The sequence below is a fragment of the Terrapene carolina genome, unplaced genomic scaffold (assembly GCF_002925995.2).
Source record: "Terrapene carolina triunguis isolate 2854851 unplaced genomic scaffold, T_m_triunguis-2.0 Scaffold21, whole genome shotgun sequence".
Classification (NCBI taxonomy): Eukaryota; Metazoa; Chordata; order Testudines; family Emydidae; genus Terrapene; species Terrapene triunguis.
This window is the reverse complement of record NW_020664372.1, coordinates 14,680,148-14,707,378: the sequence shown is the minus strand read 5'-3', so window position 1 is coordinate 14,707,378 and position 27,231 is coordinate 14,680,148.

The window sequence follows — 27,231 nt, the reverse complement described above, 5'->3', positions numbered from 1 at the left end:
ATACACCAGGGACCAAAAACAAATGCAGGAAAAATAGTTTTAATTTCTACTGAATTCCACAAACAATTACTGATATATTTGCTACAGTTTTCTGTATGGTATACTAATAATTTTAGCTCTTTATATGGTCCTAGAGTTTAAGGCCAAACAAAGGGATCACCAGATCCTATAATCTGACTTCCTGCATATCACAAACAGAGCCGGCTCCAGCTTTTTTGCCGCCCCAAGCAGCAGGAAAAAAAATTTAAAAAAGAGAGAGAAAAGCCCGATTGAGCTGCCACTGAAGTGCCGCTGAAGAGGAAGAGAAGGACTGAGGGACCCACCGGCGAATTACCGCCTCAGACCTTTACTATTTACCCCTTTTTCAAGATAAATTATGAATATGTTGAACAGATCTGGTCCCAGTAAAGATCCCTGGGGACCCTATTATTTACCTATCTCCATTCTGAAAACTGACCATTTATTCCTACCTTTGTTTTCTGTCTCTATCCAGTTACTGATCCATCAGAGGACCTTTTCTCTTATCCCATGAGTGCTTACTTGGCTTAAGAACCTTTGATGAGGGACATTGTCAAAAGCTTTCTAAAAGTCCAAGTACACTATATCCATTGGATCACCCTTGTCCATGAGCTTGTTGACACCCTCAATGAATTCTAATAGATCGGTGAGGCATGATTTTCCTTTACAAAACAACATCTATATGGTCTGATAATTCTGTCCTTTACTATAGTTTCAACCAGTTTGCCTGGTACTAAAGTTATTCTGTTACCCGGGGTTCTTTCAACCCAAAGCTCTTGGTAACTTTTACTCTGTGCGAGGAGGTGTCAGGAAATAAATCAGGGAAGACATGGCCATCCGACCAATAGATGGCTGGCACAAACAGGACAACACAAGAGTGCTTTTACTTAAAGCTAAACTTTACTTAGACTCAAGCACTTACACACGTCCACAACAAGTTTAGTAAAACACCCCCAACCCTTGATAATTACCAAAGCTGAATGTGGCTCTCGAGTGGCACAGTGGCAGCCCGTCTTGGTCTCCTACCCAACACATTGCTTGTTCCTTACCATCACCCCCTGTAGTGAAGTGGTTACCTCTCTCCTGAAATAAGAGGAGTGAGAACAGCTACTGGATGTGGCCAGCTCAGTCAGGGCCCAGCTGGCCAGGAGCTACACTCTCTTTCTCCAGCCTTGGACGGAGAAGAATCTGGCTACCTGGGAGTTCAGGGTACCAGGAGCAGAGCAGGGCTGGAGAAAGGCAAGAGGAGCTGGGGAACTTCGGCTTGGTAAACCCCCGGCTGCTGGCCTTGTTAAAAGCCAAAGCAGGTACTGGGGTTGCAGAGGTGCAGCCCAGGGTTAGGCAGAGGCAGCTGGTCCAACCCCCCTTGCCAATGATGAGTGGCCATTACAGACTGTAGTCTGACCCAGAGAAAGGGGGATAGATGATGACTGGCAGTAGCCACTGAGGCAAGGTGGGTATAGAGGGTTGGGGGTTCCCTGGGGAGCGGAGATCCAGAGTGTGGGGATACTGATGGGGCAGAACTCTGAGGTAAAGGGGCACCGGGGTCCGGGAGGGACACAGGGCCTGAGGCAGGCAAGCCACCAGACAACAGGAGACACTCTGAGGGCTGGAAAAGAGCTAATTACCAGACGACCAGCAGGAGGCGCCTGCCAATGAGTCAGCGCATTGCTACACCCCCCCACACACACACTAGTTGGAGGGGTAAGGTGGGGCTATAAGAAATGGAGGGTTAGCTCCCCACCATGCCATTCATAGGAGCCCCAAATTTCACCCCCCCATTCCATTCCTTTAACCAACACCTCCTTTTTAAGTCCCTTACCAAGCCATTAATCCAGTCATTGTATACCTTCCCCACAGAGAACCTGCACTGGACAGCCGCCCCACACTTTCATAATGAGTTGTGACGTATAGCCTCATTCTCTTGATGACTCACATCAACAAAAATCTTCCCTGAACCCGCTGTGGGGAAGGTGAAAAAAAAACAACTCTACCTAGGCTAATCAGATGGTGAGGGGAAAATTCCTTCCCAGGTCCTCTGAAAAGGGGTGGCTAGTGCAATGCCTACAGCAGGTCCTTACCAAACCTGGTATTTTTCCACCTAAAGGGGAGGGTGGTAATTGCCTCACCTGCTCCCTGGAAAAAGACTTCTCCCACCCATGCTTTCCCCTTTTCAACCCTTTCGGTCCTGAGGGATGAGTTGCCATTGCCACACTGACCAATTCCCTGCTTTTTGTAGCATCTTCTGACCTCTCTCCCTCCCACCCCCTGTAGAACACTGTTCCCTTTCCCTTGGCCAGCTGGAACATCCCCCCTGCTTAAAGGTGCAATGTGGTCACTCTTGTGATGGTTCCCTTAAATTTTTATATAACTAGTTTCTTCATTTTTGTGTAGTTTCCCTTTTTTAAAGTTAATTTCTACTGGGTGGGCTTCTTTGGTAGTCCCCTCACCTAGAAGAATGTTAAATTTAATTACATTATGATTGCTATTTCCATCCCTGGTGATTCAGCTATCTATATCTCTTGAACCAGATCCGGTGTGTCACTTAGGACTCTATTGAGTATTGACTTCTCTCTTGTGATTTCCAGGACTAGCTGTTCTAAGAAGCAGTCAATAATTGTGTCTAGGAATTTTATGTCTGTATCCCACCCTGAGGTGACATGTACCTAGTCAATATGGGGATACTTGAAACCCCCCATTCTATTTTATAGCTTCTCTAATCTCCCTGAGTTTTTTCATAATCATCAACATCATCTTGGTCAAGTGGTCAGTATTATATTCCTACTGCTATACTCTTATTATTCAAACATGGACTTTCTATCCATAAAGATTCTATGGTACAGTTTGATTCATTTAAGTTTTTTACTATATTTGATTCAATGCTTTCATTTGAATATAGTGCAACTCCCCCACCACCATGACTTACTCTGTCATTCCTATATATTTTGTATCCTGGTATTACCATGTCCCAGTGATTATCATTGTTAAGTGAGTTGTCATGATGCTTATTATATCAATATCCTCAGTTAATACCAGTAACTGATATTCACCCATCTTAGTATTTAGTCTTCTTGTGTTTGTATACAAGCACTTATAAAATTTGCCAATATTTACTTGTCTGCCTTCATGTGATGTAATTGAATAGGACTCTTTTTCATTTGACTGTTTCTCTTCAGCTGCTGTGTGGATTTTATCAACTTCTAGCCTCTCCTATTTACTAAGTTACAGAGAATCTCCAATAATCAATCTTTCTCTAAGGAATGTCTCCATCCAAACTTTGTGCTCTTCCACCATTGTCAGCTTTCCCCCAGCCCTTAGCTTAAAAATTCCTCTATGGCCTTTTTAATTTTACATGCCAGGAATTTGGTTCCATTTTGTTTCATGTGGAGCCCACCCTTCTTGTATTGGCTCCTTCTTCCCCAAAAGGTTCCCCAGTTTCTAATAAACTTAAATCCCTCCTCCCTTCAGCATTGTCTCATCCACACATTGAGACCCTGCAATTCTGCCTATCCAACTGGCCCTGAATGTGGAACTGCAAGCATTTGAGAGAATGCTACCATGGAGATCCTTTAATCTCTTATCTAGAAGCCAAAATTTGGCTTCCAGGGCCGCTCTTCTACCTTTACTTATGTCACTGGTTCTTACATGTACCATGACCACCAGCTCCTCTCCAGCACTGCACATAAATCTGTCTAGATGTCTCAAGAGATCCACAACCTTCATGCTAGGCAGTCAATTTACCATGAGGTACTCCCAGTCATCACAAACCCAACTATCTATATTTCTAATAATTGAATCCCCCATCATTACTACCCTGTCTCTTCCTACCAACTGGTAGGGGTATCCTCAGTGTGAGAAGATCAACTGGAAGGAGAGTCCCAACTATGGGATCATTTCCTCCACTCCAGTTTGATGTTCTGCTTCCCTGAAACTTTCATCCTCCTCAACAGCACAGAGACTGTGAGACTAGGGGTGGGACTGCTCTACTGTGTCCCGGAAAGTCTCATCTATGTACCTCGCTGTCTCCCTTAGCTCCTCCAGTTCAGCCACTCAGCCTCAAGGGCCTGTACTCAGTCTCTGAGGACCATGAGCTGCTTGCACTGAGTGCACACATATGCCACCTGACCACGAGGCTGGTAATTATACATGCTGCATTCAGTGCAACAAACTGGATAGCCCCTATTCTGCTGCTGGACTTCTGCCTGCATTATTTTTATTCCTGTAGGGTTGGGTTTTTTTTTTTTTTTTTTTTTTTTTGGTTGTTGGTTTTTTTTTTTTTTTTTCTTGTAGGGTTGGGTTTTTTTTTTTTTTTAGTTTAGTTTGGCAGTGGGTGTTGGTTGGCCCAAGTTTAGAGAATGTTAGCTATTCTGGTTCTCATGCTTCCTCTTAAAAAGATTTCAAAACTCCTGTTTGCTGCTTCTGTTTGCTAGTTCCAATGAATATATTCAATGATTGACCAAGTCTTTTCCGTTGAGAAGGGTAACAAGAGATCTATGGTTGGTTATCAGTTTAAAGGAGCCCAACCCACAGAGATATTTGTAGAAGTTCTCACATGTCCATACATTTGTTAGATACTCCTTTTCAATGTGCACATATTGTTTTTCTGGTTCTATAAAGTGTATGAAAGCAGTTGGCTTCCACTCAGATCCATGTAGCTTCAACAATGCAGCACCAAGGCCATAACTACTGTCATCAGCATTGACCATTGTGAGTTTATTTACATTGTAGAGCTTTTAAACTGGATCAGTTGCAACCATTTCTTCTACTGTTTTGAAAGCAGTCTTCTGATTTGGCCCCCATAGCCAGAATATACTGGACCTTAATAGTCCACTCAGTGGTTTAGTCACTGTAGTAAGATCTTGCAGGCATCAACCAAAATAATTTACCATCCCTAATGTGCATCTCAGTTCTGGTACATTTGTCGGTGCATTCAGTTCTCTAATTGCTGTTGCTTTCTGAGAGCAAGGCCTAGTTCCACCTTTGTTAATTATCTGTTCCAAAAATTCAATTTGGTGTTGTCAAAGAACAACTTTTTTTTTTTTTTTTAGCTTAAGTCAGGGCTCGCTGATTAAGCTCAGAACTTCACTGAGGGTGTTCTTCCACTGACAACCCATGTACTAAAATATTGTCATTAAAAAGGAGAACGCTGTTTATTTTCTTAAGCAGCTCTACCATCTTTCTTTGGAACATTTTATAGGTGCTGGCAATCCCGAAATGTAATGTTTGAAAGCAAAGTTTCTCAGATGGTGTAAAGAATGAAGCAATTTCTTTGGCTCAGGGAATTTGCCAGAAACCTCGTAAGGCATTGGTCCCTGGCCAATGGGAGCTGCGGATCCAGCGCTTGGGGCGGGACAGGGGCAGAGCACGGAGCCCCTGTGGCTGTTCCTCTGCCTCGGAGCATCAGGGACATGTTTCCGCTTCTGTGGAGCCACCTGAGGTGAATGCCAGCTGGATCCAGAACCACAAAACCTCTCCCACGCCCCATCCCCGTGCCCCGAGCCCCTTCACACATCCAAACTCTATCCCACAGCCCATGTCCTGCACCCACTACTGAAATACCCATTTCTAGAGCTTTCCGGTGGGTAAAGTGTCAGCTAACACAGATTTTACTGTATCTGGTTTTTGAAGGATTTCTTAAGCAAGTCAACTTTTTTTAATGAAAAATACCCACTTTAAAAACAAACATTAATGAAAAAAAAATCCTTTTATTTTTTTTCAGTTATTCAACTGAATAAATAAAAAATTGTTAGAAGTCAAAAACTGTAAACAATCACCATTCAAAAAATGCCCATGAAAAATGTGATGGAAGTTTTTTGGGTTTTTTTAGATTTTTTTTATTTTGAGAACATATTGTTTATTTTTTACTCTTGCCTATTTTCTATTGTTAAATACATTTTATAATTTTATGAGTACCTATTTACTGAACTTTTTTCAATTTTTTTAAATTGTCCTTGCTTCTTCACATTTTTTAAAACCATGATTTTTCACTGTTAAAGTAGCAAAATAACACTCCAGTCCAGAGAGATGAAAATGTGGCCCTTTTGCTTTAGGTATCAAGACCCAACTTTTTCAAAAATATTTAGAATACACAGCTGAGAATGTAAAAAAGGGGGGTTACTAGACATGTAGTTTGCAATTTCTTCTTGTTTAGGCACTATCTGGAGACACGCAGATGTAGATTATTGCTAACTTGAGTAGCTCCAGTTTAATGGGACATCTCACGTGTGTAAAGTTACACGCTTCCATAAATGTTTGCAGGATCAGGTCCTTAGTAATGCAACTTAGAGTAGATGCATATCATTGAAAATTTAGGCCCAAATGTAGAAGTGCTCTCCTTACTGACTTGCTCAGAGCTTCTTTTTAGTTTGCAGCTGCCTTTCTGTGTGTTTTACATTAGAAAACTTCAGCAGGCTAACTTGACTGACAGCCAGCTAGTTACCATAGAGTTGAGGAAACATCAGAAAAGACTGCTGGCTTAATTCAGTGCTGCTTTAAAGCTGTAAATCCCACTTTTTAGAATGTATACAATTCTTAAATATTTACCAGTTGTCACAAGGGCAAAACAATCTGGTAATGTCTGTGGGAGGGATTGCAGTCACACTTACATATTTTCTGGTAAATTTTAAGGGATAGCCATTATTATCAATCAATTTGATGAATTCAGCATAGTCATATCTAATGACTAAGCATTGCACAAACATAAAATAAGAAAAAAATTACAAAAATACTACCTTAAACCCTAATCCCACAATAAACTCTGCATAGAAAGACCCCTCTGCTCAGGGAAACCTCATTGAAGGATCGTGTGATGGCCCACGCTCCTGGGGTCAGGGCAGCATGGACTATCAGTCACAGTCCGTAAAGCAGCCTTTCCGTGCAGGGCAGCGTGGCCTAGCAACCGGAGTCTATAACGCCCCCTTTGGTGCCGGGCAGTGTGGCCTAGCGGCCAGAATCTATAGAGCAACCCTTCAGTGCAGGGCAGCGTGGCCTAACAGCCAGAGTCTATAGTGCCACCCTTTGATGCAGGGCAGTGTGGCCTAGCGGCCAGAGTTTATAGCACCACCCTTCAGTGCAGGGCAGCGTGGCCTAGCAGTCAGAGTCTATAGCGCCACCCTTTGCTACAGGGCAGTGGGGCCTAACGGCCAGAGTCCATAAAGTGACCCGTTAGCACAGGGTAGCGTGGCCTAGTGGCCAGAGTCTATAGCATTGGGGTGTGGCTGCCCCGGTAGGGGGGCCTGGGCCCATCCGACTCCACTGGGCCCCGACCCAGGGCCCTAACAGTGGCATAGCGGTTTGCCACTGACTCAGCGGGGGGGTCCTACCGAAACACGCTGAGTTTCCATGGGTGGGAGGTACCACTCCAACACCCTCCCTGGGTCACTTCCTACCTGAGTCTGTGATGGGGTTTCCCATGAGACGTCGATTCCCCTGTGTTCAGCAGGTCCTGTCGTCTCCAGTTGCCGGGGTGCAGGCGAGCCGCAGACGACTGCGATTCCCGGCGTAGTCAGAGGCTGTGGCTGGCCCTCCGCAGGAGCTTCCCAGGCAGGTCCTTCCCCTGCAGCCTCCAGCCCAGAATGAGCCAGTCTCCTTCCCTTTATACTACTAGAGCACTTGGAGCATGCCCAGTCTTGCCAGGGAGGCGGGACTTCCGCTGTCAACAACTGGGGCTTAACCCTGTCTGGGCTAGTGCGGGGCAAGCCAACCCCAACACACACACCCCATCTTAAGAAGGACCCCCAGGGGTGGTCCATCTCCCCGTCCTGCTCTCCCTGTCTAGAAAAGAAATCCGTGTTAGCATGAGCCTTACTCGGACGATGAAACACGCTAAAGTCTTACGGTTGGAGTGACAGGTACCAGTGCATGATTCGGGGGTTTGCGTCCTTCATGCTGTTTATCCACCTGAGGGGGGCATGGTCAGTGATCAATTTGAAGGTGTTTCCCAGTAAATAATAGCACAGGGCATCAATAGCCCATTTCACGGGCAGGGCCTCTTTCTCCATCGTTGAGTAGTGTTGTTCTCAAGGAAATAATTTGCGACTCAGATACAGTACTGGGTGTTCTTGGGAGATCACAGCTCCTAAGCCTACCTCTGAAGCGTCCGTTTGGAGTATGAACTCCTTTGTAAAATCGGGGTGCCGCAGGACCGGTTTCTGCGTGAACCATTCTTTCAGAATCCTGAAGGCCTTGTCACATGGATTGGACCACTGTACCTGTCACGACTGAGAATTTTTCGTCAGGTCTGACAAGGGGGCAGCTATGGACACGAAGTCTGGTACAAAGCAGCACACCTGCTTCTTTGTTTTGGGTGTGGGTGTATCCATAAGGGCTTGCACCTTATTGATTTGGGGGCGCAATTTCCCTCCCCCTACGACGTACCCGAGGTAGGTCACCTCTTCCTGTCCGAGATGGCATTTCACCGGGTTGGCCGTGAGTCCAGCAGCTCTGAGGGTCTGGAGGACCCACGTGAGGTGTCAGAGGTGGTCCTTCCACTTGCTACTGTAGATCACAATGTCGTCTATATACGCCGCTGCCTATCTGTCATGAGGTAGCAAGAGCTTATTCATCAGCCGCTGAAAAGTCGCTGCAGCCCCGTGTAATCCGAATGGCATGGTTACAAAGTGGAAGAGGCTGAATGGTGTTGGGAAGGCAGTTTTTTCCCGGGAATTTGGTGTAAGGGGGATTTGCCAGTACCCTTTGATTAAATCTAGGGTTGACAAATACCTCGCTCCCCCGAGCCGTTCTAGGAGTTCTTCCACCCGTGGCATTGGGTACGCGTCGAACCAAGAGATAGTGTTAACCTTCTGGAAATCTATACAGAATCGGGGGGTCCCATCGGGTTTTGGGACCAGGACAATTGGGCTGTGCCATTCACTCTTCGACTCCTCAACCACGCTCATCTCAAGCATTGGTCCAATTCCTGTCGTGCCTTGGCCCACATCTTCCGGGGCAGTGGTCGATGGTTGTCCCTCACCTTCTGGCCAGGCGTCGTTGCGATATGATGGCTCATAAGGTTGGTTCGTCCCGGGTGGGTTGATAGCACATCGGGGAAATCCTTTATGAGCTGCGCTATTTGTTCTCCCTGTGCCATTGTGAGGCCAGTCCTGTAACCTTGGGAGTTTTATATATTCAGAAAAGAATGACCATTCTATTTGCAGTGGTAACCCCATCATCACAATGCATGCATATTGCACTTGTAAAGATCGTGCTCGATTCTACTGACATCCTGAATCTATATTAATCTTGTTTCATGTCTGGGTATGATATAGAAACAGCTTTAGTATCCTTGGTCTAATAACACTTCTCCCTATTTGCTTTATTAGTTCTGTTAGAAGTCTTTGATATGTCTGACCAGCAGGTGTTACTGACACACACTTAGATTATCTGGTGGGCTAGTAAGGTTGTTCTACAATGGCCCCATCCTGTCTTTCCAAGATCTCTCACAGAGTGGTGTTAGAGAACTGCTCATTTACTTCAATGTCTCTGTCACTTCCTGATTCAAGGGACAATATTAATTAGACTATTGATGTGACCAGCATAGGCACCGACTCTGTGGATACTCCAGGGCTGGAGCAGCCACAGAAAAAAATTAGTGGGTGCTTAGCCCCCACCGGCAGGCAGCTCGCCCCCCCCCCCCAGCTCCTCCTGTCCACCGAGATCAGCTGTTTTGCAGCGTGAAAAGGTTCTGGGGGGAGGTGCCGAGGAGCGGAGATGGGGCGTGCTCGGAGGAGAGAGTGGAACTGGGTGGGAAGAGGTGGAGCAGGGGTGGAGTGGGGGCAGGAAGAGGCAGGTGGGGGTGGGGGCTTTGTGGAAGGGGTAGGGTGGGGCGGGGCCTGGGGCAGAGCAGGGGCGGGAAGAGGTGGGGAGGGGATTGGTGGTTACTGGGGGTGGGGCTGAAGGCAAAACGGGGGGTTGAGCGCCCCTGAGGCCCAGAGGAAGCCGACGCCTGTGGTATCCAGTGCCCTTTCCTTGCTTTCCAGGACTGGGACCTAAAGGAGAATTATCTGGATGCAGCTCATTCATCAGTGGCACTTGGCATTCTTTCATTTCCGCTTATTCACCTTTAGTCAATTTGTTGAGTATTTAGGGAGCAATATCATAAAACTAATGGTAGTCTCTCCATTGAATTCAATGGACCCTAGATCAGGCCCTTAGTCAATTAATTGAAACAATCTTATGCAGCACAATTTAATTTAGCTACCTTGTAGTATAAAGGGCCAGGATAAATCTTCTGTTTTAGGCACAAAATATTGATTTTGTTTTTACTTTTTATTTTTTCCTTTAATTTCTTTTCCCTTTTGGCTGACCCCTATGTTTAAGTGAGTTCTACAATTGCTAAAACAAAAGTATATTATGCTGTTGTTTTATTCTCTATTCAGTGAATGAGGGCTGATAAATATTGAACCACTTTTACATCTTAAAAGATAGTATAACCATTTGTTGTATGTCTGAGTTATTGACTCAAGATTGTCAAATAACAGGCCCAATTAGAATCATTTAATCAAAAGTTATCAGTTAGAAATTAGTACAGCACTATACAGAATACAGAAAAAATAGATACATTGCGACCCTTTGTTGTCAGATCAGCACTATCTATCCTTTAGTGTATCTGGAGGTAAGTGCAGTTTTCATTCCCCCAACAAAGTTGATATACCAGTATCATTATATAGGGTTTTGAAACAAAGAAAACCTCTTTACCAAGAATATTCTCCCAGACACACATCTTCTGATGTCATTTCTATATGTTCACTTTACCAGTTTATGTGTAAAGGCATGATTATTTACAGCTGAGAGGACTAACAATTATTCAAGATAACATCTATCAGTGGTCCTTCTTACCTCACACATTCTTCCCTATTGATTCTCCAACAGAAAACATCTACTGTAACTATTATCCCTTATTAGTTTCCCAAGTCTATATATGCTATGTGTGAGTGTGTGTGTGTGTGTGTGTGTGTGTGTGTGTGTGTGTGTGTGTTAAGGAGAGCATTTCCAAGACTATCTGGAGTTTTATAGACATGAGGGTACTTAAGAATTATTAAATATGGCATAATGGATAAAATTCTTGAATAGGGTTACTTATCCGTCAAGGATGAGTGTTCTGGGCCTTAGAATACAGACATACTGTTGTTGAAGATACAGATTCTAAGGAATAGTTAATATATAAATGAACCAAATATACAGAAAGAACTAAAGGTGTTGATATTTACTAACACATACTAACACATTTAATGTTTTGATTTTCAGTTACCTTTGTTGCTTGTGGTAATACATTCAAGCATAGCAGTCTACTTTAAATGAAGTCCGTACTGTGTGTTTTACACATTATTATTCTATTTGTAAACTTTTTAAGATTATTTTACATTTCAGGTCCTCATTTCTTATAAGTTTTAATATAGAATTATTCCAGAACTTGAAAATTAAACAAAATCTTTTGCAGCCTACCTAACCAGTGAATAGTGTTCCTCCTTTGTTTTTATCTTGTCTTGCTACATGTCTTCATTGTTTACCTGCTTTAAAATTAATTTTTCACACATTTTATTTGTTCCATCAGTTTAACAGAAACAAAAACAGCCAGCCGTAAATTGTACTTGCAGATAAAGCTTAATGATAAATAGGTTCTTATGCTCTGCTGCTTCTAAAGATGAAAAGCTATTAACATTGAACTTTTTACTTTACTACTGTACATCCAAAGAATAACAGTAATCGTTATCTAACCCTACACCAATTCATTTGACCTCATTCATATGCATCGTTAGAAGAGTTTTCGGGTAAGTTCTACATTTTTCCAAGTAAAGAGTTTGACTCCATTAAACTCTGTTTTCCTTCTCCCTATGCATAAGTGATAACCTCTGAATATAATACTCAAGAGTTGCACAAGCTAAAAGAAGGTCACAGTCAAATGGAAAAGTGGCATGCTCTGGTCCAACAGCAATTTATATTATATATTGAGAAAAGAATGACCATTCTATTTGCAGTGGTAACCCCATCATCACAATGCATGCATATTGCATTTAATTTAAAACTCAGCATACATAATGTTCCCTTTCTACTGAAAACATAATTCAGTGTATCATTCCTTTTTTATTCTGTTACTTCATTATTATTTTCATAAAAGATAGTTATAGAAAAGGTAAGATGGGGACAACAGGCTTAGAAATCCACACCACCACTCATAAACAAGGGATGTGTCTGAAGACTATCAAATAAACCACATGTTTGTCTGCCCAATATCTGGTATCTCAGAGGTGTCATCTAATCTATTACTGCCTTCTTCCCTCCTTTGTGATGAATTCTTCTACAGCACTGGACAATTAGTTTATGCAAAGGAAATGCATTTCACTTCTCCATGCACCAGGACAACCAAATCTGGTTCCAGGAACACCAATATTATTGCAAAGATTCTTAAAAAAAAAAAAAAAACATACACCACCTCAAGCTATTAAACAGAAAAGTGAAGATGTTCTAGTGGTGAGGAAATGCAGTCTGCATAGTTTCATCAAGACACTACCTGCTTTTTCTGCTCCTTATCAAAGTCAGAGTAATTAATTCAGAGTAGTTAATAGTTCTTTGAGACATCAATACCAGAACTAGCCAGGCACAAGTTTTCTGGGTGGGTCAACAACACACATCCACTCTTTACCCTTATCTAAACACATGTCCCTTACAACCTTAATCCCACACCACTGGGATCCATCTACAGGCCCTCAAGATGCCTCACACTCAGCCCACAATATCCCCTAAACACCCCTCCACAGCCCCAGGGCTTCTAATTTACCTTTCATCTCTTGAAAGGGAAGTCCTAATTACCTTTATACTGATTCTCTCCTTGCAACCTCAATGCACATAGAGTGGCCAAATAGCAGGGACAGGGAATGAAAGCTCTTGCTCATGAGCTAGTACTTTAACTTCATAAAGTCCTTGATTCTCCAAGAGCCTAAATGGGGCTGGCTGATCTACTAAGACTTGCAATTCCTTTCATATGAGACAGGGCCACCACTTCACTGCAGAGAGAACAGAGGTGGCATCAGATGGCATGTTCATCTACTGCCTTTGAAGCTTCTCTGCTGCATTTTTCCTGAAGATTTTGGTTCTGTTAAAGGGTTATTGGACTAACCAAATGGTCCCCTCCAAATTTCTTAATTGCTTGCAACCTCCAGTTGTTGACAGAAGGGGCAGATATTAAAGGCTAGCAAACCATCCCTCAGTAAAGTCCTGATAAAGGGGAGCAGGCCTTGTGATGTATGGGTAAAAGATGGTTTCCAGGTACCCAGTGGAGGAGTGTTAGGTTGTTTGGGAGTGTGATAAATAAAGGGGGGCAAGGGATAGCTCCCTTTTATGGACACCTAGCCAGTCAGTTAGCTATAAAATCCCTCTTAGTAGCTGTTCTCTACTTGCTTTACCTGTAAAGGGTTAAAAAGCCCATAGATAAAAGAAGGGAGTGGGCACCCGACCATCAGAGCCAATGGGAGGGCTAGACATTTTTAAAATTGGGGGGGGGAAACTTTCCCTTTGTCTGTTGTTGTTCTCCAGAGAGAGGGGACAGAGCAGAGACAGGTCTGGAGCTATGCTGTAAAAGCTGTGGGCCAGATATGAAAATCACCAGATCATACCTAGAAATTACTTATTTGAAACCCCCAGGTATGTAATAGATCAGGAAATGTCTAGAAAGACACAATTAGGTTTATTTCTTGTATTTCTTTATGGCTTGTGAACTCCTGTGTGCTAACCCACAAATGCTTTTGTTTTGCTTGTAACCATTAAGCTAGATCTCAAGAAAACCATTCTTGATGCTTAATTATTATATTTGCTCTTTTTAAATCTAGCAATAGCCTAAGTTCCAGATGCATTTTCTTTCTTTTTGTTTTTAATAAAATTTACCTTTTTTAAGAACAGGAATAGGTTTTTGTGCCCTAAGAGGTTTGTGCATATGTTGCGTAATTAGCTGGTGGCAACAGGTGATTTTCTTTCTTTTCTTTCTCAGCTCTTCCCCGGAGGGGGTGGGAGGGTTAAAGGGCTTGAGGGTATCCCACGTGGAGGAATTCCCAAGTGCGCCTTCCTGAATTCAAAGGGGTTTTTTTGCATTTGGGTGGTGGCAGCATCTACCCATCCAAGATCAGAGTGAAGCTGTAACCTTGGGAGTTTAATACAAGCCTGGAGTAGCCAGTATTAACTGTTAGAATCCTTGCGGGCCCCCAACTTCTGCACTCGAAGTGCCAGAGTGGGGAATCAGACTTGACAGGGAGGGTCTAATGGATCTGTTCAGATTAGAACCCAAAATCTCTCAGTTCAGTTTAAATCCCAGCAGCCCTAAAATGAGTTCATAAAATGGCTTCTGATTTGGCACAACTCTAATGATATCACAAACATGTAGTTTTCTTTTGTTTTTCTAACTAAACCCTTTATTTCCAATATTTTGTGACATTTTCTTTTTCTGGCTGAGAAATCCAGTACCTTAGCCCTTTTTCAGTGTATCACTCCTGTTATGGGCACTAAGTATTCTGCCCTTTTGCTATGGTTTTATTTTTAATGTAACAGTAAAGTTTAATAGAAAACTAAAAGTGCAATACAAAAATATAATTCAAACAGTGTATTGCCAAATATACTTTTTATCTTCTGTTTTTGGAAGTCTAGTTTTTATACGCTACAAGAGAATTTATCAAATTTGACAGTCTCTGCTACAAAGAGAGTCCTGTAAATGCAAAATGCATTGCAATGTGCCAAGGAAAAAGGATTCCCCTAACATACGGCTACCTCTCAAACAATCCTTTACCCAAATTTATTTTTCCATCAGATGGTCAACCAAAATTGACACAGGTGTTGACAAGGTGATTAAACATAATTGTTGTATCATAGCTAAAAATTTCCTAATATTTAATCAAAGCATTGACTCTTTTTCTTGTATGGAAAATACAAATTAGGATTAAAACTGATCAGATAATGAAAGAAATTAATGTGGGTCTGATTCTCATTTAGAAGGAAGCACATTTCCACTTTTCTGACCATATAGTAGGATGTTTTATTGGAAGCAAATTACATTGACTAAAATTTAAGTAGTATCATTTAAAGTGCTATCATTGCCAGGACAATATAAAGGTGCCTTAGATAAAAATCAGTTCCTATTTGAATTAAATAGCCAAAATTCATCAGCTAAATTATTTACAATGAATTATTTGACCAGCATTCGTTAGATCTTTCTCCAATCTACCACCACATTGTTCCTGTTCTATGCCGCATAGAAAACTGCAGTAATACAAAATGATGAATCAGGCTCAGAATTCATTAATTCATTAATTTTCCTAGTTACTGTAAGTATGACTGACTTGCTTCAAGTTACTCTAAACTACCAAGTATTTTAGACACTATCCACCAAATAGAGTGATGGATGGTGCTATTCAATAATATCCAACATTAGAAGAACTTGCATTCACTTCTATTCTTTAGTGAGATTTTCCTCTTCAGCAAGTTTCAGATGAGTCCACTTAAATGCATTTCTAATGCTATCTTAATTTTATATTAGTGCAATCAAAAAAAGATGTGACTTTGTTTTTGCTGAAACGTAAAGCATAGAAATTCCAATATTAAAAACGTAAGACTAATATGATGAGTTAATAATGAATGTCTTTAGTGATGGTATCACAGAACCCCTGAGTCACAGGGATTCTGTTCTATCTGGCTTTGTATGTTTAGAATAAATGCCAGAGAAAGAGATATTATAAAGTACTTGGCTATGCCATTCTCAAGAAAGAGGCTACAGTTTTCACAGTGTATTTCATCTTTATTATTATCTTATAGGATATCACTGTTGTTCTGTAATAAGGCATTTTATTCATTTAGCTTTCAGTGATTCAGTTTAAAAAATCTTTGACAACATTTTTCCTCCTGCCAGCTAGCACTTGTCAAAGAAGAAAATTGATTGAAAAAATGTATAATAATACCTAAATTATGTAATGGTTTTCAGAGCTTTTCAGGGTATTAAATATCCATGTGCAGTGTAAATATCATAGCTTCATTTTACAGTTGGAGGGTGCGGGGGATGTGGCAGAGATTTGCTCAGAGACACATGGGGAGTCAATACTGGAACCAGGAGTAGGATTTAGGATATTCCTGGAGATAAACTTGTAAACATATTAGGCTTAGATTTTTTTCTTAAATGGAATATGCCTCACATCTTGTTCTTATTGGTAATGAAATTTTACTTTTATTGATATATTTATCTTGTAGATGGATCTAGCAAATGGGGTGGGGAGAGAGAGAGAAAAGTAGTTCTGGTCAAAACAAATCCAAAAATTTCAGCAAAAATAACGAGGAGTCCTTGTGACACCTTAGAGACTAACACATTTATTTGGGCATAAGCTTTCGTGGGCTAAATCCCACTTCATCAGATGATAATGAGTTCAATGTAATCAAGGTGGCCCATTTCAAAGAGTTGACAAGAAGGTGTGAGTATTGGCAGGGGGAAATTAGTTCTAAATTAGTTTTTGTAGTGACCCATCACTCCCACTCTTCAGTCAGGCCTAATTTGATGGTGTCCAGTTTGTAAATTAATTCCAATTCTGCAGTTTCTCATTGAAGTCTTTTTTTGACTTTTGTTGTTGTTGAAGAATGGCCACTTTTAAGTCTGTTATTGAGTGTCCAGGGAGATTGAAGTGTTCTCCTACTGGTTTTTGAATGTTATAATTCTTGATGTCAGATTTGTGTCCATTTATTCTTTTGCATAGAGACTGTCCGGTTTGGCCAATGTACATGGCAGAGGGGCATTGCTAGCACATGGTAGCATATATCACATTCGTAGATGTGAAGGTGAACGAGCCCCTGATGGTGTGAATGATGTGGTTAGGTCCTATGATGTTGTCCCTTGAATAGATATGTAGACAGAGTTGGCCAGTCCTCGCTTACAGACAGCCCCCCAGCCTGAAGCAAATACTCACCAGCAACTACACACCACACAACAAAAACACTAACCCAGGAACGAAACCCTGCAACAAACCCCAGTGCCATTGAACTCATTAGCATACAAAAGTGATTTTTCCTCCCTTCTTGCCAACTGTTGAGAATAGCCCACTTCCACCTTAATTGAATTGGCTCATTAGCACTGACCCCCCCCCACTTGATAAGGCAACTCCCATCTTTTCATATGCTGTGTATTTATACCTCTCTGTATTTTCCACTCCATGCATCTGATAAAGTGGGTTTTAGCCCACAAAAGCTTACACCCAAATAAATTTGTTAGTCTCTAAGGTGCGACAAGGACTCCTCGTTGTTTTTGCTGATACAGGCTAACACGGCTATCACTCTAAAACCTGTCACTATCCAAAAATGTCAGCAACTCAAAAAAATCTGTTTTTGGGTACGATGAAACATGTTTTCTTTGATATAAGGTGATGGGGGAATGACATAAGGTGATGGGGGAAGAGGAGGAAATGGCCTCCCTATAACTTTTGTCTCATGAATGTCCATGAATTGACACTATGAATGGCGATGAAGTCACTGGGCCAGGGAATGTGTGTAAGAATGCCTTTATAGCCTGATGGCTTGAGTATTCTTCCCAAAGGTGTGAGGCCACAGTTCAAGTCCCTATGCTAACAGCTATTTAATTATTTCTAAAAAGTGGAACAGCTTCACCAGGAGAGACCAAAGGAAATATGCTCCAGGATATCCCTCAGCCCAGTGGCTAGGCCACATCATACAGGAGACCCAAGTTCAAATACCTTGTGTATTTCAGGTAGAGGGGGGAATTGAACCTGGGTTTCCTACAGCTTGGGTGGATGCTCTAACCACTGGGCTAAAGACTACACAGAAGGCTGCTACCTGGCAGCTAAGTCATAAAAAAAATGTTCAAAACTATTTAGAAAATTCATGTCAAATTTGCAAATAGTTGCAGGTTGACTGGAATGGCATTTTTGGCAAATAAACAATTTGTCCAAAAAAATTTGCCCATCTATATCTGTGGAGCTCTGTTCACCATACTGCATAAGTACCTAGAAATCACAGAAGTTCACAGAAAGGAAAGTTGAACCTGAGCCATAGGGTTTAGATCTGGAGATGGGTCTTCCCTTGCCCCTCCCTCACCCCCCAAAAAAAGCTTGTACAGCCTCAGAGCCAGTGTTTCAACTCAGGATACTCTATTAAATGAAGTTTTCAGTTAGATGATTCACCAGGAAGTCTACAATGGAATTGAAATTTCACAAATGATTGTAGAAGACAGTCAATCTTTTATGTATGTTCTTCTCAACCAACATTTGCTGATTGATGTCAGAAGTCTACATCTGAAATGGGCATTAATAGATATATTCAATGTATGTCCATCATAAGGAGGATATAGATTTGGGAGTGAACTGAGTGAATTAGAAGTGCTACTGTTAAGAATATAAAAGTATCTTTTCTTCTCAGCCAGGAGTGGACTCTGGAGGTGTCAAGCTATAAGATTCCACATAGTCTTCTCATCTGAAACCCTTGGAAAGTAATCCAATTTATTTTTTGACCAAATCTAGACTACCACATCACTTCGAGGAATGACTTACAGACACTAATGTTAGGTAACAAAAGCTTATTTCTTCTGCTTCTTGATTAGACCATTTGCTGCATGTTCATTCTATCAGCAAATCTATTTGCGTGTGTATGGAATTGCATAAATGTATAAGGAAAGTGTAAGGAGAATCAATGAGCCCTATCTGTCAAAGTTTCTTGAATGTAGATATTTCAGGATCAAGCTCAAGAATGTGTAAAGGGATGGGAAAGGGAATTAAAAAAGAAGTAGATATTGTGGATTGCTTAAGTTGGGCAGGCTTCTTGTTTTCTCCAGGTCTGAGTTAATTATTTTTATATAATTTTAATAATAGGTTTTAAACTACTAAAGAGCACATACTGAATGAAAACTCAGAGGTGCAACAAAAAACACACTGAGTCCCTGCCTCCACTAAATTATAGAATCTTAGGTGTGTAGAACTGGAAGGGACCTCAGTAGGTCATCTAGTCCAGTCCCCTGCACTCAAGGCAAGAGTAAGAAAATCTAGATCAGAGATCGGCAACCTTTGGCACGCACCTCGCCAGGGTAAGCCCCCGGCGGGGCGGGCCGGTTTGTTTACCTGCCACATCCGCAGGTTCGGCCGATCACTGCTCCCACTGGCCAAAGGTTCACCATCCCAGGCCAATGGTGGCTGCGGGAAGCGGCGTGGGCCGAGGGATATGCTGGCTGCCACTTCCCGCAGCCCCCATTGGCCTGGAGCTGCAAACCGCGGCCAGTGGGAGCCATGATCAGCCTAACCTGCGGACGCGGCAGGTAAACAAACCGGCCCAGCCTGCCAGGGGGCTTACCCTGGCGAGCCGCGTGCCAAAGGTTGCCGATCCCTGACCTAGATCAAGTGGGTGTGTTGTTACAAGCATATAATACAAGAGCTCCATATTCTGTACAGGCTAATTGTCTTCCAATTATGATTCAATGTGTTTGATCTACAAAACTGCGCCTGGTCTGAGAGTCAATTATTGAAAAGATTGCCTCTTTCCTCATGCCATGTTGGGGAAATTAGGATATATGGGATACTTTTAATGTTAGCATATGGGAGTTCAAGACTCCAGAACTGGTAGGAAGTCATTCTCAGTAGTGAATCTGTATTTTTGGAATATACTCCATCTGGCAGTCCAACAAAGCTTTTGATTGGTGAGTTGAAGTATGTGGTGTAAGCTGTATCTGTTTGGTCAAATTTAGCATCTAGACCATTTTTGGAAAAGAGTTTGCAAAGGTTTGCAGACAGAATGTTTTAACCATGTATATTCTGAATTTTGTATTTTTAAATTCATGTAAAGCATCCTGGTACTGAGATGAAGGATGCCATTTATAAATTAACAAGCATAATCCATGCACTGTAGAAGAGGTGACTACAAAGTCAGCGATGACAGTTCTGTTTATATCAAACATACAGCCCAAGATATACATGATCAGCATTTACATTTATATAGATTTTTTAATAGCATGATTTTAGAGGTTCACTGTATTCTGTTGTGTCTCTATACCTAAAAGAAAATTAGCACATTGAAGAAGATTGAGAGGGATGGCATGATAGAGGTAGACTTGTAGTAAACATGAACATTAAAAGGTTAACAATGACATTAGAACAAATTTGTTGTACTCTCTCTCCTTTACTGTTCATAGGACTTTTCTTGATTTTAGCTTCAGAAAGTAAAAATTGTCCAAATTATCCAAACTTCCAGCAACAGGTGATAAAATCCCAATGGAAATGAGCCCCAGAGTTCAAATGTTGAAGTTATATCCATTTATGTTATTTTGTCACTAAAAACCTGTAGTAATTATGTTACAATCTTATGGAAATCAATTCTATGGTAATGTTTATAGAAATATATTAGAATTATATTATGTCATCATTAGTAGCCCTTTTCAATATAATGTTAATCTCAGTCTCTGATTATTTATCTCATTATATTAAAATAGCCCTGTTTCACTAAATTATTACAGGAAGCCAATAAGAAGTTCCAATAGTGCATTCTTAAGCCAGATTCTACCAGGAAGGAGATGCTGACCAATATTTCTGGAATAAATTCAGATTTGGTTTGAAAACTTGAAGGGACACAGCTGCACTAATTTTCTTCCTTCAAATATGGCTATTACATTCTGTAACTTGCAGAATAAGTGACATGTTTATAAAATAATGTTTTGGCATCAATGCAAAATATACAAATATTAAAAAGAAAATTGAAGACACAATTCCAGCAGGTTCAAGTTAAATGAAGGGTGTCACGTGGTTTGGAGTGACTCACCGCTGTGAGCACCTATCTCAGGGCAGACTGTCAGAAAACAAGGGCAAACACCCCAAACTAGTGCTATCTTCTTTTGTTAGATTTCACCAAGCCAGTAACAAATGTGAACTCCTGGATCACTATATCAGTCTTACCATGGAGTCACAGACCTCTCCAGTCACAAAACTGGATTTTGTGATAAAAGGTTATTAAAACCAAAAACCACACCACATCCAATTTCTCTCAGTCCCAAGAGACCAATCACTTACCCCAAATCAATTGGCTTTCCAGATCTTACGCCAAAGATGATGCTGGAATCCAATTTTATAGTAAACTAACTATTGGTTTATTAGCTAAGAAAAAAAGAATGAGAGTTATTAAGAGGTTAAAACAGGAAAAATATAACAGATGAGTCAAATTTGTAAATCCAGAATGATAGTGGAGATGTAGTAATTTGCCAGTTTCTAAAAAGTCTTTTCAGGGCTACTTGGAATAACTCTGGGGATCCTGTCTTCTTGTTCAGTTATTCTATGCTGTTAGAAACCAAACAGTCCAGAGATAAAGGATCTATCTTTGAATCAGTACTTATAACTTCTTTTCAGAGACAACAATCTATCAAATGATTGTATCCACACATAAAGGCCAATTGCTTTGAATTTAGCCCTTTTTTTCATTTGCATTTGATGAGTTATTTAGGGATATACTGTAAATGCATGCCATTACATTATAATATGAATAGAGAAGTGAAAACAATAAAAAGTAACATTCCACTAGTTTTCATGAAGTTTTAACATCTGAACACACTCTTACATTAACACATAATTTGATCTAGGGTTATTTAATTACCGGACGTGCATAATGCTAATATAGTGTAATAGTAAACAACAGATTATAGATAGGTGAAAACAATAATATTAACATCTCCTTTGATTTTTATTAACACACAAGTAAATTGGCCTGAACATATACTAATATATTTCACTCCTTTGATATTGACACACAAGAGAATTGGCCTATGGCTCTGGTCTGAACTGGTCTGTCAGCATCACAAAAGGAAAAGAGTGAACAAGCAGTGCAACTGGTGAAAAGTGACTGTCCTGTTGTGCATCTGGCATAAGATCCATCACTTGAGTTTTAATTTAATTTAATTTTTTTAATCACGATTATTTTTGTAGTTAATCGTGTGAGTGCACTAATTTAATTAACTAATTTAAATCATGACATATTCCATGTGAAACTTATGTATATATTATGTGTGAAATCCTATCTCCATAGTCAACTTGACTTTGACTTTAGTGGAGACAGGAGTTCACCCTATATTCCTATATATAGGCCCAACTCACATACCCAAAGATGTCAGCAGGAGCAGAATCAAGTGCATAATGAGTACTTATATGATATGAATTCATCCTGGATGAAGAGAGGTAATAGATAGATGATAACTATTAAAAGATCATCCAGTCCATCTCTCTGCAAATGAAGGACTGTTCCCCACAGTGCATTTTCAAGTGCTTTGCCCAATTTAGTTTTAAACATTCAATTCAATGGGGTTTCCTGCACTTCTTTTGTGAGACTGTCCCCCTAGCATAATAGATCTGACAGCATAATAGAATGTGGTGTAAGTTAAAGTGCTACCACAAAACCTAATTCATAGCATGGGCTGGAATCACTGTAACAGGAGTAATACAACACCACAATTGAAAGAAAGTGTTCATCCAACATGAAAAAGAACTGAAACAATTTGTAGAACATTTAGAAAGTTTTATAGCTTTTTGTATAGGAGAGGTGGCCATGCTTTTCATAAAGCAGATTTAGCAGACTATTCATACAGACATGAAATGACAGAAGTAGCCTGTGCTCACTGATGTTTTCAACAAAAAGAAGCAAATAAAGATGTGCTACATTGACAGCCATGTGTTAGAAACCAGTGACTTCAGTTTTGTTTAACCATGCTAAACCACAAGGGTATACTTAAGGTGAATTTCCTCTACCTCTGAAAATGTTTGCTATAGAGCTTGTTAGTGATTTTAATCTGTTGCTATGCATCCAAGTTTAAAAATATTCAAATCTACAGCAAGAAATTCATTTCAGCTCTAGAAAATCCTTATCTAAATGTGGTTTTATCCTGAACAAGTGACTATATATGTAGCATTGATGGGTATCAGGTTTATTTATGGTGATTTTCCAAATTTCAACCCATAAGCCTCTAATTTTTAACCCAGGGTCTGAGAGGTAGACGCTATTATTTTCCTCTTTGCTCATCACCCCCACTAATAAAGGCTCTGCAGACCATATGCTGCTAAAAGTGACACCTGCATAAACTAATTGCTTTTAGGGAACTAATACAGATTTAACTGGTTGGAATGTAGTAAACAATTCTGCTGATGATGCACAAAGAGAAATAAAATCCAGTTGTTTTAGCTACATTGGCTCTGCAGGGGTAATAAATAGGTTTTCTTACTGTTTTTTACACCTTACACTTACTAAAATACTCTGAATTCACACAACAAGCAGGTCTGTTAAATAAGAATGTACCATTTCTTCACTGTCACTTGTCAAAATGGAACCATGCTATAAACAGAAATGGGCCTTCACTAATTTTTTTTTAAAAAAGCAATTCTGCAGAATATAGTGAGATCTCCATTTTAATAGTATTTTTGTAACTGTTTAAAAGCATCTTACGTTAAGACAAGCTTCATCAAATTACGTTGATGTTGGCATCATCCAAAATTCAGAATTTCACATTAATTTTAATTTTAACTGGTTATGCAAATTTCTAATCACTCTGGACAAGTAATGTTTTGGCAGGCAAATAAAATATACTAGATGTTTGATTTTTTTTTTCCATTATCATAAATCATCATGAGAAACAATGGGAATGTAAATTTTGTGCCTGGGCTGATAATTTTTTATGACATTTGTGGTAGAGTCAATCTAACTGAAATACCATTTTTTTCTTTATTTAAAAATGTGTATATAATGTCCCCAAAGTTCAGACAGGCTTAGATTCATGATCAGACAACATGAATAGGTCAACCACAGTCTGCCTCTCAATCAGAGATCCCCCTTTTCCTCTAGGCTCCTGAAGAGATCTAGAAGATGGTTTTTTATTATTATTGAACTTCTCTCTCTCTCCATAATGCATATTACAATCCAATATTTTTTGCATAATTTATTATAGTGCTTAGTAGTCCAAGTCATGGACCAGGACCCCTTGTGCTAAGCACTGTGCAAACATGGAACCAAAAGAGAGTGCCTGCCCCAAAGAGTTTACAATCCAAGCATAAGAAAAGGGGGAGTACAAGGAAACAAAAAAAACAATATGGTTAGCAGAGGTGGCTGTGATTTCTGCACACAAATAGCCAACCCATTCTCAATGGGGTTTTTTGGCCTCATGACAGAGGAGAGTTTTAAGGAAAATGAGTGAGTTTTGTGTGAGTTTACAGGGAGGTTGTTCCAGGCACGAAGGGCACCATGGGAGAAAGCATAACTCCCATGTGTATGTGTGATGCAATGTATTCTAACCATTTCAATGGTCCCATCATATTTTCCTGTGTGCATCTGATCATAGAGGGCGTAGTAAGATGGATTGGACAGCACTCTGGACCTAGGAGACAGGCAACCTGTATACTATTCCTAGTTGTTATGTTACCTTGGGCAAGCCGGCTCACCTCTCTGTGCCTACGTTTCTTTTGAAAACAACAACAACAACAAAAACATATACAATATACTCATGTTTATCCAAAACCCTATTATCCCAACCTCCACATTAACCAAATCCTTTCCTTGTCCCTCACATATCTCATGCTGGGGGGACAAGGAAGATATTCAGATAATGTGGAGGTTTGGATAACAGAGACCTTCCCGAGCAAGCACTGTGAGGAGAGGAGGACGAGCCCCCAGCTGAGGAGGAAGCTGCCATGCTGATGAATGGCTCCTGTGGCATCCCATGGAGTCCTCTGCAGCCCCACTGTCACATAAGTGAGTAAGTGTGGCTCTGACAACACAGCTAGAGAGGGCTACCTGCACTGCTGCAGGGCTGGCAATACCAAGTCCCTGCAAGCATAAGTTGCAGGGAAGGTTGTGGACCTGGCAGGACAGGACAGTTAGAAGAAGTGCAATGTGCGGTATAAAAAGGCTGCACACAAAACCATTCCTAGCATGTGTGGAAACCAGTAGTTAGAATTGGGTAAGGGGAATTCTCTTTAGCCCCTGCCTATCATATTATCACTAACCACACTTCATACAGCGGTACCAGCATGGGTGAACCCTCTGGACTTCAATGGGGCTCTACACAAGCACATAGATCCCATTACAAAATCAGGGACTAACAGGAAGTGTAGAGAAGAGACAGTAGTTTAGCAAAGGTCGCAAATATACTGACTGTTAGTTACATTTTGTCATGTTCATAAGTAAAAGACTCATGTGGCAGCAGATGCAGTAGATTCTGTGTAAATTTAATCCCTTTTTGTACTTCTGTTAAAACATTTATGACTTTATCACATATTTCTACTCCTGGGCCACATCACTCCATGGCATTTGTATGCTAACTGTTATATTCAAAAACACAGCTGAAACAATTTGTTTAAACACATTGCTATTTGGGGGTTTTCCTCCTTATCACTGGCTAGTTATTGCACTCATATTAAGAAACTTTCTTATTTAAAATAAAAGTTCAACATTTACAAAATTATCAGAGAGTAGTATCTGCAATGCTGGCTATTTTGTGTTGCAGGAAATATTTGGGAGTTCAAATATCTTCTGAAGTCCTAGATAGCACTGGAAGGTAAAAGTCTGTTGTATGTGTTTCTTTTGTTTGCTTACAAAATGATAATGATAAATCAAGCATACAATAGAAGTCAGATATACAAAGAAGTAGCGGTTCTTTATGTTTGATTGTTATGTTGGTTTAAAGTAAATATTAATTCTGTGTGGATTGTCATTGAGAAGTATTGGAAGAAGTGTGTTTTAAGAAAGGATTTGAATGAAAAGATCGTGGTCACTAGGAAGAAAAGGACAGAAAGGGAATTCTATGCATAGGCAGGAGCATAGAAGATGCCAGTATTGACAATGGAGATATAAACAGAAGAAAGGCTGGGAGGAAGCAGTAATGGGAGTAGGAGGAAATAGGAGTGGCTGTGGAATGACCGCCCTGCACCTTTAAGTGGCGAGTCAGGGGTGTTGGGCTGGCTGGCCAAATGAAGGGAACAGTGCTTTTTGGCGAGCGGGGGGAGAGAGAGAGAGAGATGAAAACTGCTGCAAAAAGGGGCTGTGTGGTCAAAGTGGAATGGGCTATGGCCTCCTGTGGGACTACCACAGCAAAGCTGATGGATCAGATTTTTGGGGCTGGGTTTAATGTGGGTTCTTATCCCCTTTATGTAAAATAATAATAATTAAACTTGGGGTGGGGGTTGGCCATGTTTTTAAGACAATAATTCCACAAGAATGAATTCTGGGTACAGTGGCAGGGCCATCCAACCAATTGCCTGTGGACAACTTGAGGGTCCCCTCCACCCCGAGGCTTGGCCCCTGGAAAGGCTCCAGGGAATTTCATTGCTTCATAACCTCTCTGGGATTGATAATGGCATAGCCCACACCTTGTCTCATTTTCAGGACCACAAATTTCTGGAGTTCGCACCAGGAGCCAACCAGGAACCCAGGCAGATGGCACTAGCGCTATGCAATCTTGGCATTTAATGGTGGTCATTGTGGTGCGGAGATCAGTTGATCTGTGCACACGGCAGAGCTATGAGAGAAGTTTTAATGATTTCATGCAATTTCAGGATCAGGAAGGCCGGTCAACAATATGGCCCATTACAGAGGAACAGGTGCTCTGATACATGCTGTTATTGGCAACCCATCAACTGGCATCCTCCACAATCTTGAATCGCCGTTCTGCCATTACAATTGTCAGCAGACTAAATGGTTACCCTGATCCTTGCAGTGGCTTTTTAGTTTGAAGGTTTTTGGCTGGGTGGTCACATACCGGTTGCTCCAGGGTGGATTCCCATTGTCCCATCATGGTTTACATATTCAGGCATCTTGGGCAGATCCTTGGTGCTGTATGACATAGTGGACAGGAAGCAGCCTTGTTCAGGGCAGCATTCTTAACAGCATTTTGTGGTGCTTTTAGGATCAGTGAGCTAGTACCTGGGTCTGGTAGGAACTCTACGGGAAGGGCTGTGCAACTGCATGATATACAATGGCATGAGCCTTCAGTGATATTACACTTGTGACAGTCAAAGACAGATCAAGTCGGTCAGAGTGAATCTGTTATCTGCGGGCACAGTATTGTCTTTTAGGTGCATAGGCACGCATTCAGGTTGCCCGAGGGTTTGCAGCTGGGCTTCAGTGATGAAGCAATATGCAGTTCGCAGGGAAGGAGGGGCATGTAATGGGATCCATTAATACCACTGCTGTATGCTGTGCAGGCTTGCCAGCAGCCCCCAGATATAATTGTGG